This window comes from Tachypleus tridentatus, chromosome 3, assembly GCF_004210375.1.
Source record: "Tachypleus tridentatus isolate NWPU-2018 chromosome 3, ASM421037v1, whole genome shotgun sequence".
Lineage (NCBI taxonomy): Eukaryota > Metazoa > Arthropoda > Merostomata > Xiphosura > Limulidae > Tachypleus > Tachypleus tridentatus.
The window spans coordinates 12,318,564-12,344,636 of NC_134827.1; the positions used below are offsets into that span (position 1 = coordinate 12,318,564).

Genomic DNA, 26,073 nt, shown 5'->3' on the forward strand with positions numbered 1-26,073 from the left:
CGGTAAGTCTACGAATTTACAACGCTAAAATCAGGGGTTCGATTCCCCTCGGTGGACTCAGCAGATAGCACGACATGGCTTTGCTTTCTAAAAACATATACGCACTCGCCTCATAATAAATTAAGTATTAGAAATAATCAACAGTTAGAAAGTGCCAAAAAGTAATCACAGTGTCCCAAACTCATATGCCACAAGATAAATGAAATTTGGCTTTGGAACATAATTGTCTGTGACCCACTGGTGGGGAATATTGTTGCGAACATGTAAATTTGAATAGCCTCTAGAAACTCCGAAATCTACATGTATATAGTTTTCTCATTATTTTTCTTCATTTCTTTGGTTTGATTTGTTTTGAATTTCGCGCAAAGCTACTCGAAGGCTATCTGCGCTAGCCGTCTCTAATTTAGCAGTTTAAGACTAGAGGGAGGAATCTATTCATCACCACCCACTGACAACTCTTGAGCTACTCTATTATTAACGAATAATGGGATTGTCCGTAACATTATAACACCCCCACGGCTGACAAGGCGAGAATGTTTAGTGTGACGGTGATTCGAACCCGCGACCCTCAGATTACGAGTCGAGTGCCTTATCCACCTGGCCATGCTAAGCCTTCGTTTCTTTGAAGTAAAATACAAAGCAACACAATGGACTATCTGTGCTCTGCCCACCTCGGGAATCGAAACCAGGATTACAACGTTGTAAGTCCGCAGACATACCACTATGCCCCTGGAGGGTTTTACTCACTGTAGCTATGTATAACTCTCCTCCATCACGAACTGTCTAAATACGCAGTTTAGGATAAAATTAATAGTTGACAACTCTGGCATCAATTGTATAACACCATGTTGAATGCGCTCTTTTAAAAATTGTGGGACGGACATTTAACCTCTACTCGAGCACGTAGGGTACAAGGTAGAAATAGCTCATTCAAGTACTAGAAAGTTGTTCTTTGTTGTGCCTATCTCAACAGAGCAATAGAGCTGTACAACTGATAAAAGCTCAAGAACAAATTCAAGCTTAAACTTTGGGTGGAGAGAATTTCAGGGTCTGACGTCGATTTTTATTTGGATTTGGTAGTCATTATTGTTGCCGTCTTTGGTCAGCTAACATTGACCATTTGGAGATAGTTATTCCTTTGCGTGTACCCTAAAAATAATAAAGCAGCTCAGGTAGAGGAAATATCAAAGGAAAACGACATTCTGTTTTGTAAAATGTTCGATTTCTCAAGATTCGCCAGTTGATTTTGCGTGACAGGTTTCCTATAGGGCTTGGCGTTTCCATGATCTTCAGGCAAGAGGATCGAAAGTCATGACAAAGGCACACGCAAACATCATAAAGAACATTTCATGAAATTTCACAAAGCCTGATTGATTAGAATGTCGAAACTTCAGAGTTTGTTCGAACAGTTCCACTTTTATAAAACTAAGATTTCTATTTGTACATTGCTAGAGTTTTGTTTGAAAATAGCTTTGCTCAAGGTATAATAAACTTAGCAGTCTGTCTTCTATAACCTATCAAAATTCTTCTTATCATTGGTAAAACTTATTTATTATTAATCGCTAATTAAATTTGTTTAAATTGTTAATTTCAACGATGTGGAACGATATGAAAGTAATATAAAAAAAGTTAACTTGCTAAGAAGATAATTAGTGTTAAGTCACAAAAAGGATTTTACTTGCCACATAGTAAGAGGTTTTAATATTTTAATACAAAGAGATTGGCCCGGCATGGCCAGCTGAGTTAAGGCGTGCGACTCGTAATCTGAGGGTCGCGGGTTCGCATCCCCGCCGTACCAAACATGCTCACCCTTTCTGCCGTGGGGGCGTTATAATGTTACAGTCAATCCCACTATTCGTTGGTAAAAAGAGTAGCCCAAGAGTTGGCGGTGGGTGGTGATGACTAGTTGCCTTCCCTCTAGTATTACACTGCTAAATTAGAGACGGCTAGCGCAGATAGCCCTCGAGTAGCTTTGCGCGAAATTCAAAACAAACATACAAACAAATTTTAATTGTCATTAAAAAAGGTTTTGGAAATTAATAATTACAAGAACCTCTTTTTATCCATTTTTGTTTCATCCAATTTATTCTGTAAAATTTGTTAAAACATTTACATATTCAATGTTTTAATCTTATCATAATTTATTTGTGTTAATTTAAATTGTACTTTCTTGTTTAGAATTAAGTACAAAGCTACCCAATCTACCCGTGCTCTGCCAACCACGGGTATCAAAACTCCGTTTCCAGCGAAGTGAGTCTGCTGATATACCGCTGTGCCACTAGAGAGCTAAATTATACTGAAAATCTAAGTTCTTAAAAATGCCATTGTTTTGAAAAGACAATACATTTTATTTGACATAATTCAATTAAAAACGTTAGAGAAGGATAACGATAGTTATTATTGCATTTTTATGTGAAACAGTTTAATTGGAAAACAATATTTTAAAATAATATTAAAACCAATAACAATAAATCTATATTTAGTATTGTCTGAGTATATGATATAAAACTAACGAATTTCGAAACTTATCTTTCAAATTATCCAAAATATTTAAAAAACTAATACTTTTTAATATTACACATATTATACATATAAATATATTTCCTAAATTTGTTTACAGACATAGTTGCAGCGTTCAAAAGTTGTTTCAGTTTTTAATCTGTTGCGCTTAATTATAATACTAAACTCGTAACAAAAAAACAACAACACAAAGTACCAAATTATCAATTGTTATCAAAAAGAGAAAAACAGAAACACTTGACCATAAAAGATAAGAACACAATACACCTGCCTATTAGAAACAACGTAATTTATGATGCTGTCATTATCTTCTGAAAACTAGTGATAAACTTAGGTTCGTGGTTTACTGAGTAAAGACTTCAGATTACAGAAATGATATAGTAATATGTACTTTATACATCCAAGTAAACAAGTTATCTCTCCCAAATACCCTTTGGGCAATTGTGGTCCGTTTAATATCTGCACATGATTGATAAGAAATCTGTTTTAGAAAACCGTATGAGATTAATGGCTCTTATTAACTAAGAGGCTCAATTTCTTATCAATAACTCTTCTAGACATAAAATTATGGAAATTATAGTGGCTAAAACAGTCTTATATCAAAGTATAATGTAATTGTTCATAGCGTTAAAGTATACGGATATCCTCCTACTTATGTATATAAGAATGTTTGTAGGTTGGATATTTGATGGTATCTTTATGTAACGTTAATTTTTATTCATTTTGATTAATCACGCTAATGTTATAAAATCCAATGAATTTATAAATCTTTGTTTTATCGCTAACTTCTGTACCTAATTTTAATATTTTTTTATCATTTTTGGTAAGTATGCTATTTAACTGGTTTGAAGGTGTTAATTTTACGCGTAACAACACGAAACTTGCATACATAGTTAATCGTTTTTATTGTGAAAACAAAATGCCGCTAAAGTGTACTACAACAATAAGTGTGTGTAACATCTTAGCTAAAGAAACATGGCATTCAACAGTAACATGTCTGTATTATTAACATAACAATAGTACTGAAGATAATGAAGTCTCATCATTCGTTACGAGCCAAGTCAAAGTTTCTAGAAAGAGCATTGCAATGTAACTATGACAATAGCAATAACATATACTGGATACGCGATTGCACGGTTTTCACTGTACCAAAAAAGCCGATACATACTCAGATGCTGTCATAATATTCACTTATTACTTACACCAACAATAACAATATGTATAGTCAAAATGCTGTTATATACTCTCACTACTATACAAAGAGTGACAATATTTATTCCGAATAATGTTATAAACGTTCCTTATTATACTCTTCAATCACAGATTAGTCATTTTGAAACTAAAACAAGGTCACTGACGTAACTACTGGTGGCAGCAGCATGTCGGATATTTCAGCAAAACTCTCGCCATGAATTACGAAATTGCCATATAACACGCACACATTTATAAGGACTTGGAGGATTACAGGAAACAAGAGAGCTGGTTAAAAAGGAAGTTGAAAGGGCAAAAACTGGATATGAAAGAGGGTTGACTGAGAGAGAGTTAGATCAAATAAGGAATTATTTAGGCGTACGATGAGCAAACAAAATATTAGGATGGGATTGGGCCTTTTAATAATGATGGTGGGGAGCTGATCTCAGAAGATTATGAGATAATAAATTTGTTAAATTATATGTTCTCTTCAGATTTTGGAAGGGAAGATAGAAATATTATGCCTCAACCAGAACACTTAATGTATAAGAAAAATATAGAGGTCAAATATATCATTTTAAGTTCTGAAATTGTAAGACAAAAGTTGGGAATTCTAAAAACTGATAAATCCTCTGGACAAGACATCTTTTATCTTAGAATTTAAAAGTAACTTAAATATTTTATCAGTGAACTGCTAATTAATATTTTTTATATGTCATGAGTAGTGAAAAAGTATGAAAAGATCATAAGTTAGTTAATTTCAGTTCAATATTTTAAGATGGTGACAAACATTGTTCAGGCAGTTATAGGCTAGTTAGTCTTACATTAGTAGTTGGAAAGGTTTTGGACAGTGTGATTAAAGATGGATTCCAGAGTCACTTAAGCAGTTCGAGCCAGCTTGGTTTCATTAAGGGTAAGTTTTGTTTTACAAATTTTTTGACAATCTTTGAAGATGTTGCTGCAAGAGCTAATAAAAGAAATACTATGGATTTGGTTTACCTTGATTTTGAGAAAACATTTGATAAGATGCCTCACAAAAGACTAGTTACAAAAATTAAATCCCATGGATTCGTGGGAAGTGTTATTAAACTGGATAGAAATTGTTTGGAGAGTAGAAAGCTGAGAGTAATAACAATGTGGAGTTAGATCTCACTGGATCACAGTTAGCTTGTCAAGTATGTAGCAGATATAAATCGGTAGGCTTTAAATACTTTTTCAAATATAGACAATACTATTCATCTAAGCCTGGAACTACTCATAAAAATAGTTACTAGTCATTGATATCTCACGTTAAAATAAGAATAATAATAGAAAAACTAGGCATTAAATCCTAGTTTTCATCATTTAGCAGGTTAACGAGGATTTCTCAACCTTTAAAAAAATAAAATATTTATTTTTCAAAACATTGGACAATTCTAGTAAAACTTGTCACAAGGAAGCTCCATGCCAAACTAGAAGGCTAATGGTTTTGTAGAACCTTGAATATTCTGGTGACGCCTATGAAGCTGACCAAAACGATGAACCAGCCTCCAGCAGGTGAACTAAAAGAGAGCAATCTCCATATCTGGTTGATCTTTACTACAAAGCTGTATCGTATGATACCACAAAGATATAATATTTCTTTAGTCTCTTTACTGCTGACTCCACTTGTATTCTGACCCTTGCAATATTTTATGTCTTTTCAACCCCTTGAAATTGACAACGTTTATCAGTTACAAATGGAATAACATCATCATATTATTCTATACGTTCAAAGAGACATATCTGAATTGGCTGTTATATCTATATCAGAAATATAAATGACTAACAAACCATGTTGTACCTGTCGGTGTGATACCAATCCGTACCTTTATAGTGTGAATACAACTGGCTATTTAGGTACACGACAGATGGAATTTGGAATTTTATTTCTTTCCAGCATTGTTCGTGGATATATTTCCTTAAACCAATGTGGCATATACCTGTCTACTTTATCCCAGATAGCCAGCCATACAGGCAATGCACCAAGGACATGATGTATATAGTTTGTTCTGGTTATAATAATCATTATAACAAAAGACACACTGACGTGGAATCATCGAGGTCTTTCTCAACTGACCGAGCTTTATATTGAAAAGTCAATAATAAAAACTGGTCTACAGGACAAAGATGCTCATGTTAAAGAAAGTCGTTTGGGTTGAGTACTGGTCCTTAGCACTATCTCTGGAACAGTGACCATATCAGTAATCAGCTTGCTGTTGGTTCAAAGGTTACGTAGATAGCATAAAATATATCCAAATACCGAAACCCAGTATCAAATGTTATCATGTCCAAATCATAACTAAATATGCAACTCCCAAAGTGAAGTGATTGAAAGTATTAATTTTCTTTCTCTAGATGTTCTATGTGCTCCACTACTACATCCCGCAACATGACAATGTTTTGAAATGTACAGAGAAGTCCTAGAATATCACAATATGCCCATTACTATGAAAAAAATCATAAATCAGTGTGTACCACCAACCTTAACAAGTGGTGACCAAACCTGGACAACTAACAAGATATAAGGGAAAAGATAGAAACCACACAAAGAACTATGAAAAGAAAAATACTTCACATAGCACTACAATACACTTGAAGAAATAACAGCATAGAAAAAGCAGCAACAATAACAGATGCAGTAAAGTTCATTCCAAGAACTAAATAGGGATAGACTGAGCATGTTGCAAGAAATTCTGACGATAGAAGTATATTAAGATCAGTGAAATGACAATCTAGGATAGGGAAACTAACCAGGGGAAGTCAAAAAAGAAGGTGGAGGGAAGATATAGTGGCGGAAGCGGCATTCAGGTTGGACACAGTATGCTAAGAACAGGATATACTGGACTGGTCTCACGAAGGGCAATATCTAACAAGTGGTGACTGCAGCTTATATGGATAGCTCTGTATATACTGAATGATTTAATGTTTACGAGGTAATTTTTTTCAATATCGTGCAAAACTCCTTCAAGGCTATTTATGCTGTCAGTTTCTAATTTTGAAACGACAGACTTCAGACAAAGCAGCTCGTCAATATCTTTCACTTCCAGTAGGATACTTCTTAACAACGAGCTCGACATGGCCAGGTGGTTAAGGACTTTGAGCCTCAATCTGAGAGTCGTGGGTTTGAATCCCCGTCCCACCAAACATGTTTGCTCTTTTAATAGTGGGGACGTTATAACGGTACGGTAAATCCCACTATTCGTTAGTAAAAGATTAACCCAAGAGTTGGCGATGGATGGTGATGATTAGCTACATTCCTTCTGGTATTTCACTGCTAAATTAGGGACGGCCAGTGCACATACCCTCGTGTATATTTGTGCAAAATTCAACACAAACCAAACTAATCTTACCAATGAATAATTGGATTGATCGATTCATTAAAATGCCTTTGCGATTCAAAGAGGGAACATGTTCAATGAAGGAATTCGATACCGCAAGTTATATATCAAGTGCTCTAACAACTAGGCTGTACCAGACCTACAAGATAAATGAATGAGGCTGTGAAATATGACTTATATATGACCTAAAAGTAGACAACACATTTCATCAAGCGAGTCTTTCACACATCTCTTTTGCTTAGGTAAAAATCAAAATGACAAGTGACCTTTGGAAGATTTACTACTGTCTCCGAAACATGAGACTGGGAATTTCCCTTTTTTCACTTCAATGTGTACCGTACCAACTAACAACAGGATTTAAGTTAACCAGACACTTTTTTCTGACCCTAATTTCTTGATCGTTTAGTAAGATAATAAACCTAGCACTATGAGAGAAGGCGTAAGAAATGGAAGTTGATAACATTCGGTACTGAGATAACTAATGGTCTCTACTAGATATACACGTACAAGTTAAAAGTAGCAGATAAAACTCACTTGTCGCCATATGCGTTTTATTTTTCAAACCAAAGAGCAAAGATTTTCAATAAATTGTTATTTTTGTACGGCTTAAATATGATATGTTTGTTCTAAAAATAAAAATAAAATACAAACTACACAACCGTTTTTTAGGTTTTATTTAACTTGTTACATATTGACCACTGCTAGCAAATTTTCCTCATCAGAAACTGAAACCAACAGCAATTCCTGGAAAAATTACGAGCTTTGCAAGGCTAAGGTCTAGCAGTCAGTAGCATTAGACACCTACTTTCCTCAGACATCTCAGCTGTAATGATTATGTTACAAAATAAACAGTTCACATCACATAGGGTAATACACTCTTCAGATCTCAGAAAAAAAAAAGCTTCCCGTTGCGCACTTCCAATATAAATTCCAGCAACATGTTACATACAGTAATGTGAAAAAGTTAGGACACCCTATGAAAGCCTGTGTATTTTTGTAACATTTTTGGATATATAGATATTTAATCTCAATTTTAACAATACTGAGAGATTATAGGAATATAACTAAACAATTAAAACTGAAGAAAAGACTTATCAAGATTTTCTACAAAAATGCATATTCTAACTGAGGAAAAAGTTAGGACGTCTACCCACTAATAGGTAGTGTTACCCCTTTGGCTGAAATAACTGCAGTGAGACACTTTTTGTAACCATCTACCAGTGTCTGACATCGGTCTGAAGAAAGTTTGCCCCACTCCTCAATGCAGAATTTTTCAGTTATGAGATGTTCGAGGGGTTTCTTGCATGTACAGCCCGTTTCAAGTCACCCCACAGCATCTCAATGGGATTAAGATCTGGGCTTTGACTCAACCATTTCAGGACTCTCCATTTCTTAGCTTTCAGCCAGTCCTTGGTGGATTTACTGGTATGTTTTGGGTCATTGTCGTGTTGCAGGATCCAGTTCCGCTTCAGCTTTAATTTTCGTACAGATGGACTCACATGTTCCTCAAGCACCTTCTGATACACAGTAGAATTCATGGTGGATTCTATGATTGTGAGCTGTCCAGATCCCGCTGCAGCAAAGCAGCCCCAAACCATGACACTTCCACCTCCATGCTTCACAGTTGGTATGAGGTTCTTTCTCTGGAATGTTGTATTTGGTTTACGCCAAACATGTCCTCTGTTCTGGTGTCCAAATAATTCAATTTTAGGCTCATCTGTCCAAAGAACATTATTCCAGAAGTCCTGGTCTTTGTCTACATTCTCTCTGGCAAACTTCAGTCTGGCCTTGATGTTTTTCTTAGAGAGCAAAGATTTCCTCCTTGCACATCTCCCATGCAAGTTAAACTTGTGCAGTCTCTTTCTGATTGTAAAGGCATGCACTTTCACATCAACAATAGCCACAGCCTGCTGTAGGTCCTGTAATGACATGTTAGGGTGTTTGGAGACCTCTTTCAACATCTTGCGGTCTGCTCTTGGGGTGAACTTGCTTGGAGACCAGACCTGGGCATGTTGGCAGTTGTTTTGAAAGCCCTCCACTTGTTGACTATTTTCCGGACAGTAAAATGGCTGATTTCAAAATCTTTTGGGATCTTTTTAAATCCCTTGCCAGACTCATAAGTTGCTTTTTGAAGGCCTCAGACAGTTCTTTTGCTCTTACCAAGGTGCTCATTCTTACTTCAACAGTCAGGAACACACCAAACTAAATGTCTGAGGTTTAAATAGATCAAGCCTCATTCAAAATTCTGAGTAACGATCTTCTAATCATGTGCATCTGGTGTGATACACCTGTATGTGAGTTGAGCCATTTTAAGTGAGAATAAATGTGGGGGTGTTCTAACTTTTTCCTCAGTTATAATATGTATTTTTGAAGAATTACCTTTACAGAAGATCTTGAAAAGTCTTTCTTCAGTTTTAATTGTTTAGTTATATTCCTATAATCTCTCAGTAATGTTGAAATTGAGATTAAATATCTACATATCCAAAAATGTTACAAAAATACACAGGCTTTCATAGTGTGTCCTAATTTTTTCACATGACTGTATATATATATATACTAGCGTATAGTCCGTTAAAAATTGTGGGGAAAGTACTACCACTCCAACCCCATAGTATATCCTATCCTCACATCTCGTACATAACTGAAACAAATAAATGTTACTAAATATAGCTTGACAAATACAGTGGTAAGAAAGTGCAGTTGAGGCAGTCAAACGTTGGTAAATTACTTTGTGAATCAATGAAAATTAGAATCATTCATGAAATGAATTCGTGGCGTATTCATAGAATAATTATTTGTAAAAACCAGTTATATAATGACAACTTGTAATACATAGAAAAGCCAGTGCATTTCGGTATCACTAAGTTCTAACAATTACTTTTATGTCATGTTGCTTAGTAGCAATAAAAGTATAAAAAGCATAAAATGAAACGTAACATATTAGAAAACTGGAAAAATATCTGTTGATTTCTTAAGTTAGAATTTTCTTTGATGACAAAGTTTCTTTTAATATTAAATACGTTGATGATATAACAGAAAATAGCTTAATTCAGAAAAAGATTTAAGCTTAAAAATGAATACACATTTTACTTTCATGATAAATTTGATCTAGGCAAGGTAATCCCATACTACTTCACTTTTGGCTTATAATTCCAATACTTGCAACACTTACAAGGCTTCACAGTACCGCCACTGGGCATTCAGTAACTGTACTATACTACCTGGATAAGTACATCTTAACTTTTATGACTCCTTCTATTTCGAGACACACACTGGCTTTTATATAAGTCAGATATTATACAATATATTTATCATTATCACATGAAGCTTTTTTTGTTGATAAATCGTAAGAGAGAAATTTTCACACATAAGCACGACCTATGTCACTCCGATTACATAAGACTTATTTTACAAATTACAGTATATTGTATATGTTTTGTTTCTTTGTTTGATTTTGAATTTCGCTCAAATCTACTCAAAAGCTAACTGCGCTTGACATCCATAATTAACCGGTACAGATTATAGGGAAGGCAGCCAATTAACACCATTCACTGACACCTATTGGGCTACTCTTTTAGCAACGAACAGTGGAGTTGACTGTTACGTTATAAGGACAGAAGGAACGTGCATGTTCGGAGATGGGGATTCGAACTCGTGACTCTCACATTGCGAATCGAGTGTCTTAACCACCAAGCCATGTCAGGCCAAAATATAAAAGTTGTGACCTCAGAAAGTGATCGAGTTAATATGTTGAAACATAAATGTTTATTGATGTATAAGTTGCACTTAACATTTCTTAAAAAAATAAAGTGAATCACTGGACACAACTTTCTATTTTTTAGAACAATTAAATTTTCTTTAATAACCAGTAATTAAGAATAACGTTTCATTTTATAAAGTTCATTTTCTCTATGATTAAAATGTAACATATATAACTAAATATATTGTAAGGAAAAAAAATTATGTTATATCTTGATGTACAATAATTTAACATTTGAATGTGGAAAATTTAGTTGAAGTTCTTTCTTTAAAAAGTCAAAATAATGTTTTGAATTTGCAGTTTAAGTGGTATTTTCTTAAAATGTGTGTATTTGCATACATTACATTTTCATTTACTTAAAGCTGTGTTAGTTTTTGTACCAAAATCCGGTTTTAACATTATAAGTCCGTAGACTGCAGGGAACACTTTTTCAGATCTCGCATTGACTGCGTGAGAAAACATTTTCTCTCTCATGCACTTGACGACGTAGTGTATTTTCAGACTAAGTTTTCTTAACATTACTGACGATAATGTTTAGAATAATTTCTTATTTTGTTCTTATTTTGTTTACAATTTTATATTTATGAATATTACTTGGCATAATCCAAGGTGGGTGGATTGCATTAAATCTCCTAAACTGACCAAACATCATGAGATATCACTGGGATAATGGTTGAATATAAAGTAAATAGCGAGTGTACTCACGTGATAGTTAATGAGCATGGCTAACATTAGTTAAAGCTGATTAACTGTATGTAAGGTTTGTATATAAACAAAAATAAGGTTCACATCTGACAAGAGAAGGCGGTTATAGGCTACCAATTAAAGTTATCCATTACTATGGGCCTGGCGTGGGTAATTAGTAAATTCGTCCAGAATGAAAATCTAAGGGTTCCTAGTTAACAATCTTTTGAGCCAAAAATGTTCTCTACTTTATATCTTTGGGTGGGCTATAAAAGTTGTAACTCCACTATTATTTTAGAGTATTCCTTAAGTTGGCGCCAGGCATGGCCAGATGATAAAATCACTCGTTTCGTAATTCGAGGGTCGCGGGTTCGAATCCATGTCACACCAAATATGCTTGCCCTTTCAGCCGTAGGGGCGTTGTAATGTTACGGTCGATACCACTATTCGTTGGTAAAAGATTAGCCCAAGAGTTGGCGGTGGGTGGTGATGACTAGCTGCCTTTCCTCTAGTCTTACACTGCTTGACTATACAATTATGTACCATATTATTAGCACTAAATTAAGTTTAAATTTGTTTTTCTATCTGTTGCTACAGTATCGACCAGTTAGAAAATAGTAGAATTATTCTATAATGCTGAGCAGATACATCAGATAGTAAGGTAAGCTCATTCTTTAATTTTAAGATATTAATACCTGGTAAGATAGCAAAATGGAACGGCGTGTTAAGCCCTGTTACTGTTAAGCAAAATATTGTAACCATATCTAACAGTGAGAAGTTATCATCATTCCTATAACAGAATATAGTGTAATGCATGTAATGTAATGCATTTTAAAAGAGTATGGTACATTGTTTGTAATGTAATACATTTAAAATCACACTTGTTTTCTAAAGCAAGGTTTTAAGTACATTATCAATCGTTGGATAAATGTACATTTTAGTAAAGTTTTATTTCATTTACTGATACATTTCGTTTTGAATGTCTTTCTTGTTAAGGACAAATCTTTATTGATACGATATTTGTAATATGAAATATTTTATAAAAGTAATTACAATACAGAATAAAAGAACGAAATACAACCAAATAAACGAAACATATGGTAATACAGCAATAATATAGAAGTATTTAGAACAGACATAACTCTACCGAAGTTGTGTTATTATATGAAGTTGGGAGTTCACTTTCAATAGATAAAAATTCTTTAAATAAAGTTCAATATGATACGATCAAGATGAAATTACTGAAATTCGTAATAAAGACGTGTGATTGATGTTTTTCACTATGTGTGCGAGTCGTGAAGTCTGGTGGATTTGACAGTTTTTTACCAATGTATTCTCAAGACATCTGGTTTGGATATTAAAACTTTAATTAAAATAGAGTACAGAACAACGTTTCGACTTTCTTGAGAATACGTTTTTACTTCAAGTGAGTTTCTCGCCATCATGAAAGATTTTACCAGTTCTGCTTGTTTATTTATTTATCTTTTATTTTGTATTTTAATTACCTTTTATAAAATGATTAAACTTTATAAATATTTGCAACTAATAATCTATCCTGTCCAGTATAGCTTTCTGGAGATAGAATATGTATATTTCGAAACATTAACAAGCAGAATTAGTTAAGAATAATTAATTTCATGATGTAGACAACGAAATTCAAAACGTAAATCTTGAGTATCTCAGTCATACATTTTGACATCAGATACATTTTAATCTTGCTCCTGTAAAAACTATTCTGTACAGATGATTCACAAAGCTGGTTTACATGGTGAGCGCGTCGTACACTTGTTTGACAAATGCTGATGAATAGAACCATTTTTCCCGAAAGTTTCAAAGCACTGGGGCTTACACGTGTGTTTTATTTATTGTGGTGTTAAGTTGAAGTTTTTGTAATGTTACACCAAACTAATTCCTGCCAAGTACCATTCCTGTGCTTGGGACACTGCACGTGGTCAAATTCATTGAACTTTAGTTCATTTGCGGGGTAGTGTTAACGTATACGTTCTTATCAATTTTGTCAACAGAGTGAATCGTGTAATTTATTTTAACTACAACCAAGTGTACATATATATAAAGTGAACCATGTATATATATTATATATACACAAAAACGAAATGACTTAATCTCGGTGATGTTTGCCTTAATATAGTCGAATAACTAGAATAAGTTATTTGGAAACTCTTGAAGAGGCTTGTGTATAATTAACTCAAATTACCAGCTACATATATTAAAAATATCTTGAATGTAATTACGAATAACGATTACAAAATAACAAATTATAGCGTAACGTATGACGTTAAGTGCATATGATGTCATTTTCCTTATGGTTAGTTTAACACAATCCATGGTAATAAATGTTGTCAGAGCGGCATACTCTATGAAATCACCCATTGAACACATTGGCGACCCTATCCACCCACATTCTGAGATAATATAATTCCACAGCAGACCCAACAATTCACTGTCATGGATCTGTATATATGACTACGTACGAATAAAAGTATACACACTTATATATACATAAGTCTGAAACATTGTAAACAAGCTTTACAATAATATTGTTCCTTACGATACGTCAAGGCCTATTAATGATATTTTCAACCTAAATATAAATCTGAATTACTGACCAGACAAAAAGGATAGCAAGTCAACACATAACTCTCCGCTACGCTACAAAGGCAATGTTTGGCCCCTTTAACTGAACTATGAAACTGACTGTCACGTTTAACAAATAACCCACAGCTGACAGTATTCAGCAGCGTTATGACTCGATCTTTCGGCCTTCTAATCTGTAAATAGGTATGCTAACATCAAGGTCATTAGAAATCAGGTCATTTATAGACAAGTCGGAGTCTGGCATGACCTGGTGGTAAAGATGCTCAACTCTCAATCAATAAATGGCGGGATCTAATTACCTCACCAAACATGCTCACCCCGTTTTATTACGTTTTTTCAGCAGTGCGAGAGTTTGTTCTTCTTTCACTAAACAGCTGTATGTTTTAAAGATTTACCTATCATCTTCCTAGAATTAAGCTGTATTCAACAATTTGCCTCCACTCCTTCATCTGCTGCCCCCCGCTATTACAGCGGTATGTATACAGATTTACAACGCTAAAATCAGAGGTTCGATTTCCTTTGGTAGGTTCAGCAGATAGCCCGATGTGGCTTTGCTAAAAGAAAACACACACACAAACTCCTTCATCTGCTAACTTGACAACCTTCAACTATTATCCTTCCCTTCTTTGTCTGCTAACTTGTCGACCTTCAACTATTATCCTTCCCTCTCATATTTGCTAACTTGAAGACCTTCAACAATTAGTCTTCCCTCCTTTATTTGCTAACTTTACAATCTTCAACTATTATCCTTCCCTCCTTTATATGCTAACTTTACGATCTTCAACTATTATCCTTCCCTCCTTTATATGCTAACTTTACGATCTTCAACTATTAATCTTCCCTCCTTTATCTACTAATTTGTTGCTCTTTTCTATTAGCATGTTTTCCTTTTTTATTGCGCTAATCTGTGTTCTTTGTTTTACTAACCCGTTTTCTCTCTTGCAAAAGCTTTCATTATTTTTTGCACTAATCTCTTGTACTTCTTGTACTAATTTATCAAACTTACACTAAAATGTCTTCTCTTTTCACCAATCATTCATAATTTCCACCTATCATCTTTCCAAACTTCAGTGCTAAATGTTCCGTTTAATATGAAAATTCGCGTATCAGATAATTCTGTTATATTATTGTTTGATGTTGTTTGTTGAATTTTGTTCAAAGTTGCTCCAGGTCTATCTGCACTAGCAATCCCTAATTTTCAACCAATAGACTATACAAAAAAACAACTAGTCAAAACCAGCCACCGCCAACTTAAGGGTTTCTTTTCTTTTAGTTTCTTTTGAATTTCGCGTAAAGCTACACGAGGGCTATCTGTGCTGGCCGTTCCTAATTTAGCAGCTAGTCATCACCACCATGTGTACGTAAGCCTTTATATTTTAACGAACACAAGTTTTGTATTATCTGCATCTAGTTAAAAAGATTACAAACATTTCTCATTGAACAATTAATTGAAGTTCTTTTAATTTTGATATTTCATTTTGTTTTATATTTGTAACGTTCTAAAGCATTTTGGTTGCATACCACAAATGTGTTTATGAAACACAAAAAATAAAAACAGACATCAAATCATTATTACGAGAAAAACATTATTATATAACAGAGATTTTTACGTTGTCATACTTATGATATAGCATTTTCTAATTAGTATTAACTGTATTGTTGAAGTTACTTTTTCTTAGTCTATAGGCTAACAGCCCCTTCTTGTACTCTAGTTTACGATTCATTCGAAACCAATGGTACGAAATAAATGTTTAAAGAATACTGTATTTTATGTTTTAGTAAGTATTTGAAGTTGAACGTAGATATAAAAGGTATTTTTAATAAGACGTTTTATTGATTACCGTACTAATAATATTATTGCCTGGCCTGGCATGGCCATTTGGCTGGAGCACTCGACTCGCTATCTGCAGTATGGTCGTCCTTTTAGCCGTTGTGGCGTCATTATGTAACGATCAATACCACTATTCGATGGTAACAAGGAGATTAAGAATTGACTAGTTGCCTTCCTTCTAGTCTCTATCATTCCAAAATTATGGATGGCTGTGCAGATAACTCTCGAGTAGTTTTGAGTGAAATTCACAGTACAAACAATGTGACCTTACCTTGTCAAAATGTCAAGTTTTTTTTCGAAAGTGTATCATAACTTTAGAGGCAGGCAATCTATGTGTTCTATGTTAAAACAATAGTGAATACTTAAACTGCAAAAGTAAGCGGTTTAAGAATGTTATTGTATAGTAAACCTCTTTCTTAGCTAATGGAAAGCTTTTAGGTATGCATAAATTTTAAACAGATAAGACAACAGCCCCAAGACTAAACTGTTTCAACCACGTCTCTCTGTCTAATCTTTCAAACCTCTGTGCTAGAAGAACGAGTGTTTGCTCACTGTAAAAGTACCCGACTAACCTTATCTCTAGGGAAAACATATTCTGTCAAAACCCGGAACTTCCAACGCACGTATAGAGGCCAATGCTACGCAACATTGCCATATAGCTTACCTACATGCGTTCCTTACCATATTGTTCTTCACAATATGCTGTCGTGAGACTATGACAGGGCTACTTGCTCAGTCTGTGCGTTCTTTGATACAGATATATGGATGTTTCTGGCTTGTAATGGCTGACTAGCTAATTATTTAATAAATTACCAACTGATTCCCACATGTTGTTTCTCTCGTTTCTGTTTAGTGTACTGGAACAGTATAAAGTACTTCTTGATTGGTGGCAGTATATATATATATATACACACACACACATATATATATATCTTGCACTTTTTCATTTGAGAAAAACAAAAATTAATCTCTTGTTACAATCGACAAATATTTAGAACAGTAAAATATATTTAAAAGAGAACGTATTAGAAAATAAATACAGAACTATAACATACAACAAAAAATAAATGTAATAAAGAATTATGCTTTCCTCTTGAGAAACGTAATTTACGTTTAAAGACGCAGAACTATCTCTCAAAGACCTCACGATAGGCAATCAAAGAGAAGATAGGTATTCTTTTCTTTCGAATTAAGCTACACAAGGGGCTATCTGTGCTCTGTCCACCACGGGTATCGAAACCCGGTTTTTTAGCCTTGTAAGTCCACAGACATACCATTGAGCCACTGGGAGGCCAAGTTAGGTATTAAATAATGCACAGTAAAAATGCAAATAATTTTAGTTATCTGTTATATGAATATTATTAATTAAATATTGAATATTATTAAATGAATATTGAATATTATTAATTGAATATTGAATATTATTAATTGAATATTGAATAATATTGAATATTGTTAATTAAACATTGAAGATTATTAATTGAATATTGTTAATTAAATATTGAACATTATTAATTGAATGTTGTTAATTAAGTATTGAATATTATTAATTGAAAATTGTTAATTGAATATTATTAATTGGATATTGAATATTGTTAATTGGATATTGAATATTGTTAATTGGATATTGAATATTGTTAATTGGATATTGAATATTGTTAATTGAATATTATTAATTGGATATTGAACATTGTTAATTGAATACTGAATATTATTAATTGAATATTGAATGTTGTTAATTGAATATTGAATATTATTAATTGAATATTGAATGTTGTTAATTGAATATTGAATATTATTAATTGAATATTGAAAGTTGTTAATTGAATATTGAATATTATTAATTGAATATTTGCAAGATAAGAATCGTTAGATTTGGATACAACAACAAAAATTGTGTTTTCTGTTTTGTGTTTTTTTTTCAAGTAGAAAGTATCGAGTTTATCCTATTTTAATTTCCTTGTTCCATTTGCTGTTCACTTTTATTCGTTTACATGTTGTTAGAGTTGAACAAAACAAAGCGGATGTCTAAGTTATTTCATACTTGACCTGATTAGAATTTAGTTTCGGGAATTTCCAACATCCAGTTCTGTGTTACTGTGCCTAGGTCAGTAAAAAAAGAAAAGAAAGTTATTAATTAGACATACAAATATCAAGTTGATCTTTGCTGATGTGGTCATAGGTATACCATAGGGAAAGTTATAAATACGTCAGAATCTCTCTCAGTGTCTATTGCTTTAGTTGCTTTTGCCATAAATTCCTTGATCAAACATTCGAGTAGCTACAAACAGTGTATTAGCTTCAACACAGTAACAGTGTAACCCCATCGTTTGTGGGTCGCAAAGGTAGGAACTGGTTTCACTTCTATTTAGATCATGTTTTTAAGGTATCTTAAGGCAGTTCAATTTATCTCTTTGCTGCATTCGCTTCCTTTTAATCCTTTGCCAATTAATTAAATTTTTTCGTTCAATATTTTTCTTTATTTTTTGTATTAAATAATACAGGCCTGCAATGACGGTGTTTAACAAGTAACTCTACATACTAAAAGTGTTTAGTTTCTTTAATATCTTTTTTTCCAATTATACTTATAATACATGAGTATTTGATTACATAGATCAGTTAGATAAATGAGTGGTCGTAATTCAAAGTATTTTTCAATAATAGTCATTAAATGCCCGAACAGTATGATAATTGAAATTAAAATCTAATTTAAAAAAGCCAGAAATTAAGGTTGTTTTTTCATATTTCACAAAATGTTACACTATCTGCATATATACGTCCCTAATTTTGAGCTAACAGATTAGAAAGATGGGAGTCATTCATAAAAAGTTTTCTACAACGCTTAGGGTACTCTTATCTGACCCGATAGTGAGTTTTAACCGTCTAATGTTCCCAAATCGCGAACTGCGTTTTTATGACAACGAAATGTGGACTATGAACCCTCGGATCCGCAGGCAGCGCACACAACCACTGAACCATATCCATAGGGATAGACATTTTATGCTAAGTGATCATTTCTGCCTGAATAAGTAGCGAATTCATTTCACAAAAAAACCTGAGTAACCATCATTATAATAGTTCATGAGTGGTTCATTTACATTAATAAGTAATGTAGTTTTAAAATTTGCTGGCAGCTCATTTTTTGGTTGTGTATATGAAGCTTATGTTGTGCACGGCAATAAGTTCAAATATAAAATGGTTGTGAATATTTATGGTAAAACCATCAGGACCACATCCGGTCATAAGTTTGAACATCAGGTACGTAAGAATTATTCTATTCAGAATATTAATTATCAGCTTCTCAAGCAGATGCCATGTTGAAAGCAATAAATACTCAATTTTAAGTATTAATCGTAAAAAGTCGTCGACATTAAATTCTGTAACAACAACACACTTGTGAGCCATCATGAAAAATTTACCTTCGTGAAATCTGGTTTTGTATTACTGTCTAACATACGTCCTATGTGTCGTACATTAACATTTACAACTCTCTGTTTTTCATTTGTCAAATGATCACAAGCTCTGAAACTTCTGTGCTAAATTCGAAGGAGTGTGTTTCTGGTTTCTCAGTTACTTATAAAATGAATGAGCTTGTCTTGGCCTGAAGGATGGAACCTCACACGAGAAGGAGGTATAACGTTTCCAATTCACAGTGTACGAGGAAGGGTTTGAACTATTCTGATAGTATATATTAATACACATGTGACGGTAATTGTTGGGCCAGTAGTAGCCTTTTATTTTGTTAATTTATTTTATTTAAAACCTGCCAAAATTCAGTACACAAAGACTGACGATTGTAACTATTTTCACCAGAGGGATCATCAGATGAGTGCTATTCTTCAGTAAATAACTATCCTGTTTTAATACCAAAAAATTACAAATATTTTTTCACTGTTTGTTTTTTTTAATTTTGCGCAAAGCTTCTTGAGGGTTATCTGCGCTAGCCGTCCCTAATTTAGCAGTGTAAGACCAGAAGGAAGGCAATTAGTCATCAGCATTCACCGCAAACCCTTGAGCTACTCTTTTACCCATGAATGGTGGGATTGACCGTCACATTATAACGCCTTCACGGTTGAAATGATGAGCATATTTGGTGCGACGGGGATTCGAACCCATCACCCTCGGAATACGAGTCGAACGTCTTAAATCGCCTGGTCTTGCCGGGCATTTTCTTACTTTGCCTGCCCGTTACAAACATTCTAGGTAAGGGATGGTGGTGAACAAAAGCTTCAATAAACCCATAAACGCAGGTGCTCGATAGGAGTGAGAATTAATTTATTTAGAACAAATATTTAGATTGAATGTTCTAATTCAGTTTATGAGTTTTATTATAATAAATAATCACACACTCATACAAACTGGAAAGCAGATAAAATGAATACATCCGTGCATAAAAGTACTTTTTCTTTTTTTCTTTTAAGTTGTCAGTTTTTCCTAGACCAGGACTAGCCAAGTATTTATATTTTCTGGACCCAGAATCTAAGGAATCACGATTCGTATTACGTTGATGGAAAAAGGAAAGGTGTCGGTAAATTGGGATCGTGAGTACGCTATATTAGCGACTGTCAAGCTCTATTATTTAGTCAGATAAGAATAGGCCAAGAGTTGGTAATGGGTGATGTTGACTATCTGCCATCCCTATAGTCTGTCGATTAAAAATTAAAAACAGCAATGTTCATAAAAAATATTTGATACACACAAATGAACAATCGGTTTATCACTATATTTTGGCTTTCATAGGGTTAATTTTTTATTGTCACTTAAAAGGCAAAACTATCTTAAGATAGATTAAATACACATTACATGGGTAAAAAAAATTTGAAAAGTAACCTCTGGTCCTATTTGGTTTAAATCCTGTTTTTCAAATACTGTGTATACCGGAACAAGAATCTTCTGAGTGGTATTTCCACCAGGAATTTTATTCTTATCATATGGTATGCATTTCTTGTATAGACATACACACCCATGTTGATTTTATAACCTTAAACGTAAATACCAACACAAAGTATACAATTTATGATAAACTGAAAATCGTCTTTTTCAAGAGTGCCCAAAATTCAGGTGCAAAAAGGCCACATGACCAAAGATGTTATAATTTCCATTGTAACAAATTCCGTAAACCAAATTCTGACCGTCCGAGTTCTGAGTGTTCTAAATCAGACAGTAACGTTCAGAATGTGGTGGCACGATGTTATGTAGATCTAGACCAAACGAAAGGCTAAAGTCCGATAATTAACGCGAATACAATTTTAACAACGACGATGCAGGATAAGCCATGTAATATAGGAGATAGTGGACGTAATACGTCGGTCGAGGGTGTTGATATAACGGAACACGACAATGATCCCTGCAACGTACAGGACACCCCTTCAGAGGAGTCTTTGGTAGTTCCCTTACCTACAGGAAGAAAGGAGAGATCATTCAACAAGACTGACAATGGAATAACGGATATCGTATCGGTTCCGGTGGTATTTAACGAATTGACAGCAGATATGAGCAATGTTTCGAACTGTACAAGTGCTAATATGGTGGTTCAGTCTCGTTATTTGGTAAAGGATAAAATCGATGGAACTTCGGTAGAAACCCAAGAAGACGAAAATATCGACCCAAATGGAAAGTAAACGACCAAGGACTAAAATTAACAAGGGTAAAGTGGGTGGAAGAAAGAGACTGGTCAATTATACAAAGTAATAATGTCTTCCTTTCCAACAATACGTTATAGTTCATACTGCAACATTAAACATTTGGTGTGGTCAAGGTAAATATACCATCATTCGACTGAAACATTTGCTTACGTCTTTGCGCTGTGATATCTCGAGTATTCAAGAAACACATTGGGATAGAAATTATATTCAAAACTTTACAAATACATGGATTTGGAAGAACAAGTAGAAGGAATTGAAGACGAAAATACAACAGGTGCATGTTTAAGAGCGAATATCGAGTGGGTGGAGGAAGGTAAAAAGTGCTCTAATTTTTTTTACAGTTCAACATCAATGACAGCGGGAAAAAATATGAATGACTTAGTAGGTAAGAATGATCGTATCTTCATGAACTAATAAAATCTCCAGGAATATGTTACTATACTGATCTATACAAGATGGAATCATTGTCAGAAGAGAATATGAATAATTGTATCTCATGTTCATCCACTAGGTTAACTGACCTACAAAGGTCACATTGTGATTGTCCCATTAGTATTGTACAGATACAGGAAATACTAACTTCCTTCAAAACAGGTACGTCCTCTGGAAGCGAGTATCATGGATCATATAGTTTCACCTCATCAATCTGATGGACTAAAAAAGAGAGAAATATCATATACTGAGAGATGTAATTAGTTATGCTCACAAGCAGAAAGATCAAGGAATTCTGTCAAAAGCCTTGGACTGGTTAACCATGGATATTTATTCAATGTGTTACATACATATGGATTTGGTGAATTTGTTGACACATTGGATTAGAGTACACTACCTTGAAATAATTAGTCGTGTCAAATTTAATGGATTTCTCACGTCCCAAATACCAGTTGATAGGGATGTAAGACAGGATTGTTCGTTGTTTACCGTGTTGTACAAAATGGACCTTCACCCTAGAAAGTTTTGATAAGCGTTTGGTGGGATATTGTTGATGTAATCCACTTTGACTTGCTGCCACTCAATGCAACTATTACAACAGACATCTATTACCAACAGTTAGAGCGCTTGAATGTTGTACTGAAAGAAAAGAGGCCTGCTTTGATCAATCGTAAAGGTGTTGTGTTAAAGGATAATACACAGCCCTATACAGCAAGGATCACATCTGCAAAGACTGAAGAGCTAGACTGGGAAAACTTCCACATCCTCCTTATTCTACAAACTTTGCTCCATCTGATTACCATCTATTCGGAGTTTGCAGAACTATCTTGATGGAAAAGAACTAGGAACACATGAAGATGTCAAAAGTACCTTCTCTTCATTCTTACCTTCAAACTCCAAGAATTATATAGAAGTGGCATTCAGAATATTGTGAATTGTTGGAAGAAAGTAGTTAATAATAATGGAACATACATTATTGATTAAATAACATTAAAAGCGTTTAAAACCCAATCTCTTTTTCTGAACCTAAAATCAGACATTACTTTAGGGATGACCTGATATAATACCCGAGAGCTTGGAAGGCCTTAAAGAAGAACCATTTATTTTATATCCTCACATTAAAACTGTTGATGATAATTAGTTTTATAGTAAATTGTTTGTTAAGAGTGATATGCCGTATGAAGTGATAACATGTTTTTTTAATCATCTATATTAACCAACAGTTTATTGGAAAATTTTTCTACGTTGACAACAATAATAATTAATAGCTTTTAACAAAATTTTAAGCCTTGCGGGGTAATATACCTGAGCATTGAAGAGAGGCGATTGAGAATTCTACATATTCAGTAGAATAAAGTTCTGGGGTTTTACCACACACAATTTATGTTTATCTTAATAATAAGTTATTTAATTCTGCCAATACCACTATTAAAGATATTAATAAATATCTTCAAAATCAACTGAGTAATAATACAGTGTAAATTGGTTGGAATCCTCTTTTTAACTCTGTTGTTGTTCCACAATGGCGATATATGGGGTAGAATTTATATTCAAAGTATAAACAAAACATAATAGCTGATGTAGATTATTTAAATCAGTAATGAGTAATACAAAGCTATGAATCTAACTGATAATGACATCTGTTGTCTTTATGGTAAATTTAGTGAAACAGTTGAACATATTTACTTTGAATGCGATGTTACAATACTTTTTTGGAATTATGTCAAGCGTTTGTTAAAATTTCTTACAAAGGGTTTTGTTTATATTACATCATTTAAGGAAACCATAGTATCTGGTTGTTTCAACATAAAAAAGTCATTACAACTGAGTATGTTTTGTGTCATTTCATTGGTCAAATATATGGTGTCCACATCCAAAAAATTAAAAAGAAATGGTAAAGCTAACCCTAACCTGCTTGCCATGGCCCGTCATGGCCAGGTAGGTTAAGGCGTTCGACTCGTAATCTGAGGATCACAGGTTCTACTCCTCGTCGCACCAAACATGCTCGCCCTCTCAGCCGTGATGGCGTTATAATGTTACGATCAATCCCACTCTTCGTTGGTAAAAGAGTGGCACAAGAGTTGGCGGTAGATGGTGATGACTAGCTGCCTTCCCTGTAGTCTTACACTGCTAAATTAGAGACTGCTAGCGCAGATAGCTCTTGTGTAGCTTTGCGCGAAATTCAAAACGAACAAACAAACAAGCTTAAAAACATTTATAAATAAACGGTAGAAACAGGTAACTCTGAAATGTAACGTAATGAGACATGGATATTTGTTTACATATTCTTGTGTTGTTTGATTTCATTAGTAGTAATCTTTGGACTAGATTCTCGGTTTATAGCGTAGTATATAAGATGTGTGATTTTCATTTTTGGTATACATTTATATAAAATGAAAATGTTTCATTTAACAACTAGATGGCAGTGTTTGCCGAAATAATTACATCATATTGTGATTTTTATATTTCACTTTTAAAAAAGTCGTCTGATCGACCATCCAGTTCTTCCCTAAGTTTCTGTGACAATACAACTGTCCATCTTGCATTTTATAAATTTGATGCCTGAGAAAAAATTTCAATCAGAATTTAACGTTTTCAAAAAGGCATTTAAAACAACAAAAAACACTATGCATGTTTGATTCACTAAAACAATAACAAAAATACGAAAGGATATAACTTCTGATGGCTTTTTCTAGTTGCTGTACTGCAGACTTTCCGTATAGATTTTATACCACTGTAGAAAGAAATAAACCTAGTCACTGATGACGGAAGACAGTAAGTCTCATCTGTAGTTACTGTCAGCGTTAAAGTTTCTTAACACAAATTTATAAACACAAAGTTACCAAACAAGAAATAAAAATACAGGGAAGAGACGGTATTTTTTATTCAGATAGTAATGTACTTCCAAACAAAATCTACAACCATCTGGTAGTGGAAGAAAATTCCCTTTAAGTTACTATGGTTTATTTGTACAACAAAATGAAATTTTGATGAAGTGAGTTAGAGGCATCTTTTATCTTCTTCTTTTTACACAATCTGACATTACACGAAACTCGCTAAAGAATCAACAGGTCAGATGAAAGTTAATTACAACCATGTCATGTTGTATATCTTTTCATGTGCTAATGAGTTGTTTCGACACATTGTTAACTTGCATCTTATATAATTTCCTGTAATTAATCAACTGAACAGGTTCCGTGAATGACGTTTAAGTAATTATGCTGGTATAAAAACATCAATAGAAGTGAAGAGATATTGCGTACTGACCGCTATATTGACCAGATGTCTCTTATTTTGTTATATACCACGAAACATGTCTGTACCTCGTAGGTTAAGAGAGTTTAAGAAACATCCAATGTTACCAGTTATAAACCTCAAGTATGTTACTGCCGTCTCGTAACAACTATCTAGTTAGCAATAATGTTTTCTTTCTTTTTTTTCATTCAAGATCAGATTGAACATTTTATAACAGTCGCCACTTAATTACTTTGGATGAAAAGATGGGGTGATAGGACACTGTATGAAAAAAAATCGTCTATATTTCATCGTTTTGTAAAGTACGTTAATTTACATTAAAGATTCATTTATAAGTAAAATAACTTTTTGAGGTTTAAAAAATTAGAGCTTTTTTGTACCTCAGTCTCAAAATTCTTTCTCTGTATATATTTATTATATAAAGCTGTGTATAAGGCAAGTAATACTTTACTGGATTTAAATTAAATCTACCTATTTCATCTAAAGTAATACAATATTGAGTACAAAACAGTCAAACGATTTTATTTATAGAACCCAGGCCCGGCATGGTCAGGTGGGTTAAGGTCTGAGGGTCGCGGGTTTGCACATCCTCGTCGCACCAAACATGCTCGTCCTTTCAGCAGGGGGGGGGCGTTATAATGTGACAGTCAATCCCACTATTCGTTGGTAAAAGAGTAGCCCAAGAGTTGGCGGTGGGTGGTGATGACTAGCTGCCTTCCCTCTAGTCTTACACTTCTAAATTAGGGACGGCTAGCACAGATAGCCCTCGAGTAGCTTTGT

General features: G+C 33.9%; 1 long non-coding RNA gene across 1 annotated transcript in view; it reads left to right on the forward strand.

Moving 5' to 3' along the window:
* The first annotated feature begins 18,172 nt into the window (after positions 1-18,172).
* The window catches only part of LOC143246369 (uncharacterized), a 372,922-nt gene continuing 365,021 nt past the window's right edge, over positions 18,173-26,073 (forward strand). The window contains exon 1 of the long non-coding RNA XR_013025939.1: positions 18,173-18,306. This is a non-coding gene — a long non-coding RNA (uncharacterized LOC143246369). The remainder of the gene's footprint in view (positions 18,307-26,073) is intronic.